We start from the raw sequence: 12,695 nt of genomic DNA, 5'->3' as shown, positions 1-12,695 counted from the left end.
CAGCGAGATTGCCTGACATTAAAGTGTTTTCAGCTGTTTTTCACAGCTGCCTTTTCATGCAGCCTGGGAAACATGTTCTCCTAGCCTGTGAATATCGAGGTTGCTTCTGAATGTTCAGAGGACTTGACATTAGGACTTGAGTCTGTTATGCCTGTGGAATAGTTTTTAATTCAAATTTTGCCCTTTGGGTCGAATTCACAAACATGTCTCGACTTGACACTACCTCAGCTCCATAAAGTGAAGAAAAGAGTCTTCTCTACTTGAGGTTCAGTTGAGATTCCTGAATGCTTTTCAGCATTTCCTATGACTTCGTATCCTCTAGAAATATCCCTCCACTCTAGGCAGCACAGATTGCATACAGGGACAAGACAAAGGCCAAAATTTGGCCCAGAAAGTACATGCCACTACGTGTAACATGGTCATTTTCTAATGTCAAGTCCTTCTGAACAACATCAACAAGCTGCCTCAAGAGTCACAGCCTAATAGGTCGCGGCAGCCGCTTTTTGATGGCGACGAAAAGTAAGGCGCCTGTTTGCTATGCACCATCAGTGCACATTAAAGAACCCCAGGTGATTGAAATTTCTGGAGTCCTCCACTACAGCGTCTCTCATAGCCTGAGTTGCTTTCGGGCATAAAAAAAAATCCCAGCCTAGAAAAACTGCTCTGTCGTGGCCGATGAAAGACACGAACACAGGCAGCCGATAATGAAAGTGAGTTTTGAACGCCTCGGCCTATATAGCCCTTGTTTTGCACGATATCAGATGTCAGTTTAGGCGCATGCGCAAGACAAGGGCTATATAAGCCAAGGCATTCATGAATAAAACGTTCCTGGCTGCCTGCGTTTGTGTCTTTCTTCGGCCACAACAGAACAAAAATATGTTTTGCAAACTGCATGACCAAGGCAGCTGTGAAAAAGGCTTCACGTCTGGCAACATTTTTTGTCGTTGACATAAAGCTCGTGTAGAACAGGATTTAGGCATTGAGAACTGCTAGAATTGCTGTGAAATCTAGTGACCTAGTTGCGTGTTTGCCCTCGGAGTGCTCGGCGGTGAGCATTGAGCACATGTGAGGTGCAAAGAAGCATGTTGCAGCGCATGCACCCCAGCCAACAAATTTGACTTTCCAGAATCAAATGCCGCTTGTTTCCAAGCAAGCTAGGAGCTGTAATTGTAAATGCACTTGAAACGCCATGCTTTTCACCTACTGCGAATATCCCTGAGCCACTCAGAAGCCAGAATTTACCCCCCCTCCCCACAGTACCATGCTTCTAAAGACATTATACACTGAGGCAATCAACAAGCCATCGATGTGTGCAGCACAGGTGTTTCATGGCACAAATGCACCTCCGGTACCACCCTCTTCCTATTTACAATATGCCATTCCTTACAATTGCACCACTGTTCACAGTGGTTCATAGAAACCCCTGCACATGCTTTGTTTGCTGTTAGCCATCAAATGCTTGCTGCAATTTGGCACTCGGCACGCTCTGAAATTTTGCTGAGGCATCCGGTGACAACTTGAAATATGCCTATACCACAGCAGCATAATGCACTGATCAACTACAGCATTGAAAGCTGCACCTGACAAGTTATCCATGCTCATCGTCAGCTGCATGGACTTTTGAGACTTGTCTTGGTCGTACTTGAAACGATGTTTCAGTATTTTCGAGTCAGATTGAGGTTCCCACAGAGCCAATGCTTCAATGAGTGGGTCTGTGAATCTTACTGTATCCGCTTTAATGAAAGGCTTTGTATGCAGTAGAATGAAGTCCGCACAGCGTGTGAACGCTACAGTGCCCCATGTTTGCAAGTGGAGGTCGAAGTGGCCCTATATAAGTGTCATTGCCACTTTGAAATTCGTGAGAAAACTCTAGTTTTCTCCTGCACTCGAGTAGAGATTAAAGTAAAGCTTCGTTTATAAAAAAAAATGCCTCGAGTATCGCTGGGAGTTAAGGTTTCAGTCAAGGTTTCCATGCATTCTTTCTGCATGGTATTTCTCAAGAAGACTTTGTTGGAAGGAACGCTCAGGGGCTGTCATGTATTCTAACCAAGCCTTGAGTAGAGGAACAGCTGTTTCTTTGACTCTGGAGCAGAGGCAGAAGGTTATCTGGAGCAGAGGCAGAAGGTTGAGTCGAGGTGCATCTTCATATGATCGTATATGTAAAATTGCATAATCTTTCAGGTTTGGTTTTATTCTTTAGCAGAGTATGCTGAGCCATATCCTAGAGTGCACACTTCTACTTCTCGAAGGCCGTTTAAATCTTCAGTTTTGCACTGCTTTCTTGACTTTGTAGTTATTGTAGCCTTCCATGAAGCGGTGTTCAAATGTCATTGATTGATAGGATATGGCTCGAAGGCCCTTGAAATATCTGTTCGACTGAGGTATTAGATTTTGTGGGGGTCTGATGCTGAACAGTCTGTATGCTTGGCAGTTCCTCAGATTTCTGTAGTTCAGAATCGAAACTTTTTGAATTGAATTGTTGTCATATAATACTATAGCACCTACTTGTCCCTTTCCCAAAATGTTTGAAAAGACATGAGCTGAATTTTTGGATCTGAGATATAGACCTGCTTTTTTTTGCATTTTGCAGACGTCGCACAGTGAAAACCTGTATCCAAGCCCGAACCCAACAGGTCAAGAGCAGCTGAACAAGGGAACCTATATCCAAGCTCCAACATGGTGGACCGAAAGCAGATGTTTTGAGACCGCGGTGTATCAGCCATGCTGAGACATGGCATGAATAAAGCCAATCCAGGTGACCACGTGTCTTTTCCAAGCATGCATGCTTTACACATGAGGCATATCTCATGGAGAGCATCATTTCTGCAAAATATTTTGTCACAACTGCAGCAAACACTGATTGAAGCCTTGCACAAGGCCTAAAGCTGGGATATTAGTATTATGTGCAACGCAAACATGAGGAGTAGTGCAGGAGCCTTGCAACCATGCAGAGTATCACTATAGCATGGTAGCATTGCTATGTCAATGTCTCTCGTCCTCTGAGATCACACTGCTGTTTTGCATCTTTTGTGTCCTGAGTCTCTAACAATCCTGACGCTGTGTGCACGTCCTCACGCTGTGCGGGTCGGTAACCACGCACAGATTTTTGCATGCCGTACCTTTTGAAGTGAAAGCTTGTCTACGCGTATCAGACTACAGCTTCGCGTGGCTCCACATAGCCTAGTTCTGTGCATGCGTGTGACGGCACAGTTAAGGCCAGCTGTGCAGCCTCCTCGCCAAGCTCTGCCAGCATTGTCTAGCAATGCTTAAGAGGTGTGCGACTCCTCCTCATAAAAAAAAAATTGTCTCCACCGGGAATCTAACCTCCATTCCTTGGATCCCCAGCCGAGTGCTTTACCACTGTGCCATGCATCGTTAAACGTTCATAATTCCGCTTGTCTACCGTAATCCAATGGCTTGGCGCCACTATTGAATGTACCAAATACTAAAATATAGTTGTCAGTCAATCAGGGTGCGGACGAGATGTATCAAATACTAAATAATTAATTAAATCAGTCAAGCCGACGTCACGCAACCTGAAGTAGAGCCAAAAAAAGGGCATAGGAACGGATTGGGCGTGCAATTTGAAAGTACCAAGACTAAAATAGTCAAGTCAGTCAATTAGGGTGACGTCAAGGATGTGACATCACGCAACCAGAAGTAGAGCCGAAAAGGGGCATAGGAAGGTATCGGCACGCAATTTGAAAGTACCAAGGACTAAAATGGGTAAACAAGAAGTGAATTAAGCAACCAACAGCAGCATCCGTGCTTTCATATTACTCCAATGCAGATTCTGCAGTGCTCTAATTTTTTACACACCTGTCACGCAACAGTACTACGATACATATTTTCAAAACATATTGACGCAAATACAAGAATTTAACGCAGACGGAAGAGTCTCCAAACATAAATTGTGTGACATTACACTCCTGCTATGTGTTAAGGCTTGCACTTGATCGACGATGTTAAATACATGACAAGAAAGCGCAACTTCCCAATTCAACCTGACTGGCAAATCAGGTGGTGATAAACTGATTAAATATTGGCATGCAGCAGACCTCAAGGAGCAGAAGAAAATAGGACGTGAAATATCTGGCCCACAGACCAGTGATAGCTCTTAAAGGCCCACTGTCCACCCTCCAGTCGAAAATATGCTGAGACTTGCCCCCAGAACGCAAGGCCGCAAAATGTTTTTAAGAGTAACTAATAACGCAGTTGCAGCCACCGCAGTCGCCCAATTCTGTCGTGTTTCTCCTCCCATTCCCTCGCAAAGGTTTTTCACTCTCCTGTCCGGTTTGTCTAGCCTCTGCATGACAAATTCCCCTTCCTCCTCCACGTTTGGCAGGAGGTGGGGCATGGCACTCCACATGCGGGGAAAAAAAAAACGCGAGGGAGCGCGCAGCGCTGGATTCAGTTCGGCCGTGGCGAGGGAAAAGCGTGCAGCGAGCGGTAGACACCCATTATTCACCCTCAGACAGCGAGACGGACCAATGGACGTCGTTTTTGACTAAGATGTCACAGCTGCGGCTTGACGGGCCAGCGCAGGGAACGGGGAAGCTGGCTTCCCTAAGGAGAACATGAGAGCTTTGATTTGTGTTTTCGTTACTTTGCGGTGCACGTGTCACTGTAGCATTTTGCACTTACTATCCCCGGTACCTGATCGAAACACTGGGCTCCTTTGCCTAAATGTCCTCTCCTGGACAGTGGCCCTTTAACATACAGCTCTACGTCACTGCCGTTTAGTTTTGTGAGGGGATTACGCACTCGTGCATGTCGTGTATGTCGTACACTTCACATAGGTTGTACGGCCACGTTGGGTGTACGTTTGCATAGGCTGTACGTTCACTTAGGCGTACGATCACGTAGGTGTACGCGGCAATAATTGCGTACAGCAGTCACGTACAAATCACGTACAATTTTTCCAGCAGGGTGGGGCCACTATTTGTGTTTCCTGATGAGGACGGAGCCGACACCTTTCCCAGGAGGTATTCTACCACTTGTACAGTAGACTCGTGATGAACAGCATTTCTTGAAATGTTTCTTCAGTGAAGGTTTCGTTCTCTACCGCTTTAGAAGTTTCTTGGATGCTTTCGATATAGCAATGAACTCGTTTGCCAGCCACTGCAATCGAGTATCGCCAGCTGCGTCATTTATTAGCCTCTTTTTACCGCTTTCAGCACAAGTGGTGTCATGAATATCAAACCATTTCTCTATTGTTTTCATAATATGCATAATATCATGTAAAATTTAATTAAAACAGCATTTCTTTGCAAAATAAAATAATGTTTAAATACAACACATTTGCTAATATATAAATTATAATAACATTGAAAACTCAACCTTACAGTTTTACTTTCACTGTTATACTAATACTTTATATAATGCAAGCATTATGCAACTTAAATTACATTTTTATGAAATTATTTTCATCTTCGGTGCTATGTATGGATGGTTTTGCATCTAGCGCTGAAAGACGGTTTTGCTGTTGCAGACGAGTTGCTGTAATGTTAGCCTTGAAGCTTTGATGTGATCAGTTTTTTTTTTTGCTATTCGTGTGCAGACTTTGGGAAAAATTCGGATTAAAATGGACAAAGGTCGCTACCATGCCGCAATGCATGTCATATGCTTGTAGAACGTTTGCAGAGCGACAGTGTTTTTATATAAAGACTGTTCACGTGTAAAGTACGCTGACATGCCGCTGGAGTATCTACCTTCCATGTTCTTTCATTCCGGGGCTGCACACATCACGAAACAAGCGAGCGACAGCGCGAAATCATGCAAAAGCCACCCGCTGCCGCTGAAGCAGATGCGGAGCGAACAGTGAGCAGGTCGCGCCCCTTGCGGTGGCGGAGAGCGTGACTCAAGGAGAAAACTTTCCATTGTCCACGCGGCGATTGAGAAGACCGTAAGAAAGCGCGCGCTCTCCCTCGAGACCGGCCGTGGTCTGCTCGTCGGAGACAGGCGGCGGAGTGAATGCGAAGTTTACTCTTCTCGGCAGAAATTTTGTTAGAAGAAAACTTTTGTCGGTCATTTCCTGCCTCGCGCCACACGCATATATAACAGACACATGTACCATGTGTGTGTGTTCAAAAATAAACCAAAAGTAAAGCAAAAAAAGCTTCTACCCATTCATGCCGTCTGGTAGAAGGCCGGCGGCTCTTTGGGCGCAGCACATCGGCGACCCGCGAGCGCTTCTGCTGACGGCTTACGGTTTTTTTTTTTGAAGTAATAATTTGGAACCCGAATATGGCACTTTGAAAGTAAAGACATAAATAAAACAAAAACTAAGCCAGTGTGCAATGCGCAGCACTGGCTTTTCCCCTCGGCGGCAGAGTGTGTGGAAACGGCATGCTAGACCCCCAGAAGCGACTGCCGAGAGCTGGGCTACGTTGGTCAATAGAAAGGCTCTTAAAAATAAAAAAAAGATGTCACCTCTTTCCCAGGACGGGACGAGCAGGCTGTATATGGAGATGTACCCTAAGGCGTCGGGTCTTGCGTGCATGTGCTTTCTCGGCGCTCGGCAGTTCTACCGTAGTTTTTATTTTCTACTCGATGCGTCGAAATGAGTGGTGACGGTGCAGTGTGCGGAAAAACAGCCATGGCTGAGCAAGCTCCACAGCGCGTGCTGTTCAGGGAATTTCGGGCGATCGGGAATGTTGAAACTTAATTTAAGAATAACTACTTGGTGCGCGGTCAGAAACTGTACAAAGCCAGTACGTGCATGGAGTGCGCGGAGAACTTCACAGTGCAGAAGGGCCCTCGGATATCTTCAGAAAATGCGCTGCCGAAATGAAAACCACCTTCTACGACGTCAGCTTAGAGGTAAGTTTTATTCGGCCCTTTCGGCGTCTCTTCACCACATATGTAATTCGTTTTTTTTTTGTATGTAGTTGTTGGCAAACCCACACAATATCATGGATGCCAGTTGCAGCTGCAAGGCCGGGTGCCACTGTTAACCATTGCGACACATCGTATGATTTCCAAGAAAACTGCAAAAAAAACTATTCTCAATTGCTTCCCGACGGCTTTATGACACTCGTAAACACAACAGCAGATCGAGCTGTTAGTTTAAAAGGACGTTTTCTCTTTGCGGTGAGCCCTGAACGCGTGGTAAGTCAGAAAGTGCGCATTCCTGCGATGTGCTTCGCTCTCCATGTCGTGCTTCTACGTCTTCTGCATCAGGCTAGGCTTCCCAAAAGCGAGCACCGAGAACAGCTGGAAACTATCATTAGGAAGTCGTTAGAAAAAAAAATGTCCCGTTGGGCAGGAAGGCTCCGCGCTCTCTACAACACAGGCCGTGCCCGAAGACCTGCCAGTGCTGGTTACGACTTTTAGTAGTTACAACTTTTAGAGCTGAAGTTGGGTCCAGAAGTAAAAAAATAAAAGGACCCGTTTTTTTGTGTGTTTTTCGCGTGCTCGATACAAACAAGCGATCGCTCATGCATGCTTGAAAGAAACCTAGAGTGAAGCACTGTACAAAAAAGTGGGAAATGCACTGCCAAAACGAAAAGCAATGGGTGCAATATGAGATTCGAAATGACTGAGTAAGTACAGGCACTTGTTTCTGTCAGTGCTTATTTTTTATTCTTACGGGGAACCAAAAAGAAATCGAAACACAGCGTTGGCGCTCCATGGTTGCGGGTCCAGACAGCTGCCTTTTACTGCGGCACCTCCCAGACGGCGCCACATGTTCGGCCGAAGCTGCAGCGGGCCCATATTACTGAGTGCCTTCATGCCAAGTGCAGCATAAACTTCCTTTTCTTGATCTATGCCATTTGGTCTTCCTAGGTTTCATGTGTGTGCACTGCTTTTGTCATTTCAGACACTGAAGTAGCAAATGAAATCTGGCGATTGAGTGTTAACATGCAACACAGCTCAAGCTACTCAGCTGCGGCATGTACTGAAAAGAATTGTTACCTACCAGTCAAATTTCAAGTGAAATATTTGTACTGTTAGTGTTGAGCACAAATAAGCAAGAATTATGGCACAACTGTGCTGATGCTGAGGAAAAGTACATAAAGTTTTCGAAACATTGCATGATATGCATGGCTATTCTAAGTACAAATATGTAAATATTTGATGTTTTGTGTGGAATGAGTGTTTTATTCTTCTGATGTAGTTTTATTTCAGTGTTTCTCATACTTAAAAACAATCCAGCTAAGAGTAAGCACTGAAAAGTTGTGACACTGCACGACAGGATAATAGTGCACGGCTGGAACGGTCAGTTGGTACCAAGAAATACTAAGCCCCCACTGCCTTGCATCAGCTAAGGATTCCCACTTGTAGAGGAAATCTGTCTAGGGGCTAATTGTAAAACAGTGACCAAGTGTAATGGCATGTCACTTAGTTGCCAGGCCTGCATGCAGACTTGCTGGAATTTTGACTTGACTGAACATGAAATACTATACTTCTATGACTTGTGTACTTACCTACTCAAATCCTTTGCTTTGTTTACATACCTATACTGCAAGCCCATTCATCAAGTTCATCGTGGAATGAATACACAGATCCTCAATACAATTCAATGAACAGAAACCAGTTGTAGTGGCATGTAAACACAGTGCAGTTCTCCAAAAGAGTCATGACAAAACTACACCTTGTGATATCAAATAAAATATTTCCCCTGAGAATTCAATACTCTGAGAAAGAAAGCTGTGCTGGGAACTCTGAACTGTCAAATAAAAGAAAAATGGAAGAAAGCGAGTGTGTGTGGATGTTAGGAGTCCTTGCCACAGGAGGCTAAATGCCTTGCAAACCCAGATGTTTCATACTCAGTGGCTCGTTCGTGTAACAAGTAACGAATGCTAAGACATGGAGGCAAACAAAGCAGCACTGAACTGCAAGAGGTTTGCTAGGTCAATATTATAATTGCATATAATGAGAGAGCTGCTGGATAATGTTGTCAACCCCCAAAAAAAAATGCTTTTATTGACTGTTTACAATCACCTGGCCTGTTTGAGACTGATTAAAAAAATGCTTGCAATGCCCACCATCAAACCATTAGATTGCTTATCGCAATGGATTTTGTGTATTTACAGGTACATAGAGGCTTCTGGGTCATTTTACAATATCACCAAGCTGCAGGTGTATCGTAAAGAACACATTTCATGCTTTGGCCAAATATAAAATTATAGTTGCATTTTGAACTTACACTTATTCCCTTAATCAACTGAAACAGGCAGTGGTTTTTTTTCCCTCAATGCCACCTATGCTTAAAAACCCATCTAATGCAGCTTTAGGTTTTAGATTGCTCATCGCAATGTATTTTGTGTATTTACAGGTACGTAGAGGCTTCTGGGTCATTTTGCAATATCACCAAGCTGCAGGTGTATCGTAAAGAACACATTTCATGCTTTGGCCAACCGCTGCAGGATCCTTCGTCAAGGAGTCTGTCTCTACAAAAGCATTGAATGTATGGACCAGTGAGGCTTTTCATAACTTCCAGAGGACGCATGCATATGTAATAGTCATTTGCAACTCATACATATGTGCCATTTATTAACTCAAATAGCATCTGCCTCGCAATGGAAATATGCCACTAGGATGCTACACATGCTGACCATCTTATGCTTGTAGAAGTACTTGCTGTAGGGTTAGTTGGTTCACATTGACCAATGGAGTGGCACAAGGACATGATCACAGGAAAAGAAGATGGAAAGAAAGAGCACCTTTCAATCCTTCTTCTTTTCCTGTGATTGTGTTCTAGTGCCATTTTATTGATCATCTCGTGCTGGGTTACCATTTCTTGAATGCATAAGAGTGCACTCGCTTCACTGCCACTGGAAGGTTCTAGCCTGTGCCTGGTTCAACAGCCCTGGGTTTAGATCGTCCCACCAGATTCTGCTAGCTTGTAGAGCTCATGCTGCATGCTATGTCATCCTGTCATGTGTTAGATGTGTGTAGGTTTCCATGTGCATTCCTGATTGTATTTTTTTTCTTTTGCCTGTGTTTCTATGTTGCTTTTCAGATGTTTCCAGGATCATGCACAAATTCCTGTGAAGCTTTGTGGATGCATTAATACCTGTGCTGGAGTGTTCATTTCCTTCTCTGCAATTGTCATTTTTGTACTTGTAATTGCCCTTCATTAACTCTCCAGGCCCTTGGGCTGCATCAAATAACATTGGACAATGCTACTGCTTCTTGTGGGCCTTGTTTTTGTGATTTTCGTTTCCACTTTGTTCCCCTTAAAGCTGGATAGAAACTAGTCCATGCAGTTTCACATTTGGGGAACCTGTCTGCTTTACTGCATAGTCCCCTAGTAGATGAGGGGTGGGGCGGGGGGTACTGTTTTAATGCAGCAGTGATACATAGTGATATGCACAACATATAATAGTGGTGGCCGCACCTTGTAAACTGGCAGACAATGCTGTTTCCCCTTTGATCAGTGTGAATGACTATATTACAGGGTTCTTTTCTATCACAAATTGAATAAATAAATCAGTTGGCAAAGCACTACTCTTGCTCATTCATTCCAATTGTTTTCTTCACGCATACAGCCTTGTACTATAGTCTCACTTCTTCATACGTGTGCACGTTGCATGTGCAGACAGGCTCTGTGGAAGTTTCCATACAAAAGGTGTATACACTGATAGCTTCATTTAGGCAGACATTATAAAAATAATCAATAAATGCTTTATGTATTAAGCGAAAACATTTGACTGCATAGATCACAGCAGATATTGACAAGCTCTTCAAGAGATGGGAGTTCCAATTCACCTCATCTGTCTCCTCGGGAACCTGCATGAAGGGCAAGAGGCCACAGTCAGAACTGGGCATGGTCTTACTGATTGGTTTCCGATTGAGAAAGGAGTGGGACAAGGCTGCATACTGTCGTCCTGCCTATTTAACCTATATGCTGAGGGCATCATGAAGAAGGCTGGTCTGGACGAGTCTTCAGCTGGAGTGAAGATTGCTGGAAAACGTATCAACAACCTCAGATATGCGGACGATACTACGTTAATGGCAGAAAGTGAAGTGAAACTCAAGAGACTTCTGATGCGCGTTCAAGAAGAGAGTGAGAAGTTTGGGCTTAAACTGAACATTAAAAAGACAAAGATCATGGCGTCTTGCCCTATCAAGTCCTGGAGCATCAAGGGACAAGAAGTGGAAGCTGTGACAGAATTTCTCTTCTTGGGCTCCAAGATTACCCCGGAAGGAGACTGCAGCCATGAAATTAGGAGACGCCTGCTTCTGGGAAAGAAAGCCATGGCTAGCCTTGACCGCCTAGTAAAGAGCAGAGACATTACACTGCCAACCAAGATCCGTATAACTCGTGCTATGGTCTTTCCAGTTGTGATGTATGGATGCGAGAGTTGGACTGTGAAGAAGGCTGACCGCCGAAGAATTGACGCGTTTGAATTGTGGTGCTAACAGAGACTTGAGAGTTCCTTGAATGGCCAGAAGATCAAATCAGTCGATATTGTCGACCATAAACCCTGACTGCTCATTGGAGGGTCAAATTCTAAAGTTAAAGCTCAGCTACTTTGGTCATCTGATGAGAAGAGAGGAGTCGCTGGAGAAAGATTTGATGTTGGGAAAGGTTGAGGGTCACCAGAGAGGAGGTAGGCAGCGAACGTGATGGTTAGATGGCATCCTCGAGGTGCTGCAGATGAAGTTATGTGATGTTAGGAAGATAGTGAAAGACCGGAAAGCGTGGCGTGAATGATCCATAGGGTCACGAAGAGTCGGACACGACTGAACTGAACTATAAAAATAGGCCAGTGAGCTCAACAGGAAACGAGAATTACATTGCTCTGAGAGGACACATAACATGCTGTAATGTGCTGTGTTCCGGAGTCGTGAAGCGCATTAAGCTTTTGGTCAGTCTGAGATTGCTAATTAGGTACATGCTGATGCAACTGCATGAATTGTCACTTGACAACCATATCTATGGAGTACTTAGAAGCAATCCAGTGACTTTAGGCATGTGTAACATGGCTTTTCTCATATTTCAGGCTGTTTGTGTTGCCTGATAGTAATGCTGCACTGCTCTGGTTGAAGCCAGGAAATTCAACAAGGCAAAGGATATTTTATCCACATTTCTGCATGCTATACCATGAAAAAAAAAATGAATGTTGCCTGTCTGTAGCAGCAAGCTTAAGCTGTTATATGCATATCCCCAGTTGTAGCATCTCGCATCTGTGCTACCAGTATAGTGGTCTTTGAAGCCAGAAAATAAATGTTTATCCTCCCCTTTCTGGTTCTCCTCAACATTTGGTTCTTGCCTATAGTAAATTCTATTTTTTTGCTACACTAAGCAGCAGCATTAAACATTTTCAAGAAGCATCTGTTCATGCAGCTCAGGGCAATGAAAGGTAATGTGATTGTATGACAGGATCTCACCCGAATCATCATGCTCACCATGCTGTAGAGGGTTGACACTATCAAACCTTCACGGTTTAGTCTCAAGGAAACTTGTTTGAAAATTCTTATTCAGACGCTCAGTTGCAACTCATTAGTTGAATTCGTCTTCCCCTTAGTGTGATCAAGGGCCCTGCCCTGATAAAAGTACAAGTACTTGTATATAGTTGTATATTTGCAACTGAGAGAATGTTTAGCCAAGTTGAAAATTCCTTTTGGATTGTACTTTTTTTTTATTCTGCACCATAATATTGTCCAATTCATTTCAGTCTTATAATGGGCCTTACCATCTTTCTCAGCCATTAACCTGGTGGTATCTTGCACTGTTGGGCCAA

Source organism: Amblyomma maculatum, chromosome 1, assembly GCF_055883805.1.
Source record: "Amblyomma maculatum isolate TAMU_Amacu chromosome 1, ASM5588380v1, whole genome shotgun sequence".
NCBI classification, from domain to species: Eukaryota; Metazoa; Arthropoda; class Arachnida; order Ixodida; family Ixodidae; genus Amblyomma; species Amblyomma maculatum.
Note: the sequence above shows the minus strand (reverse complement) of the source record.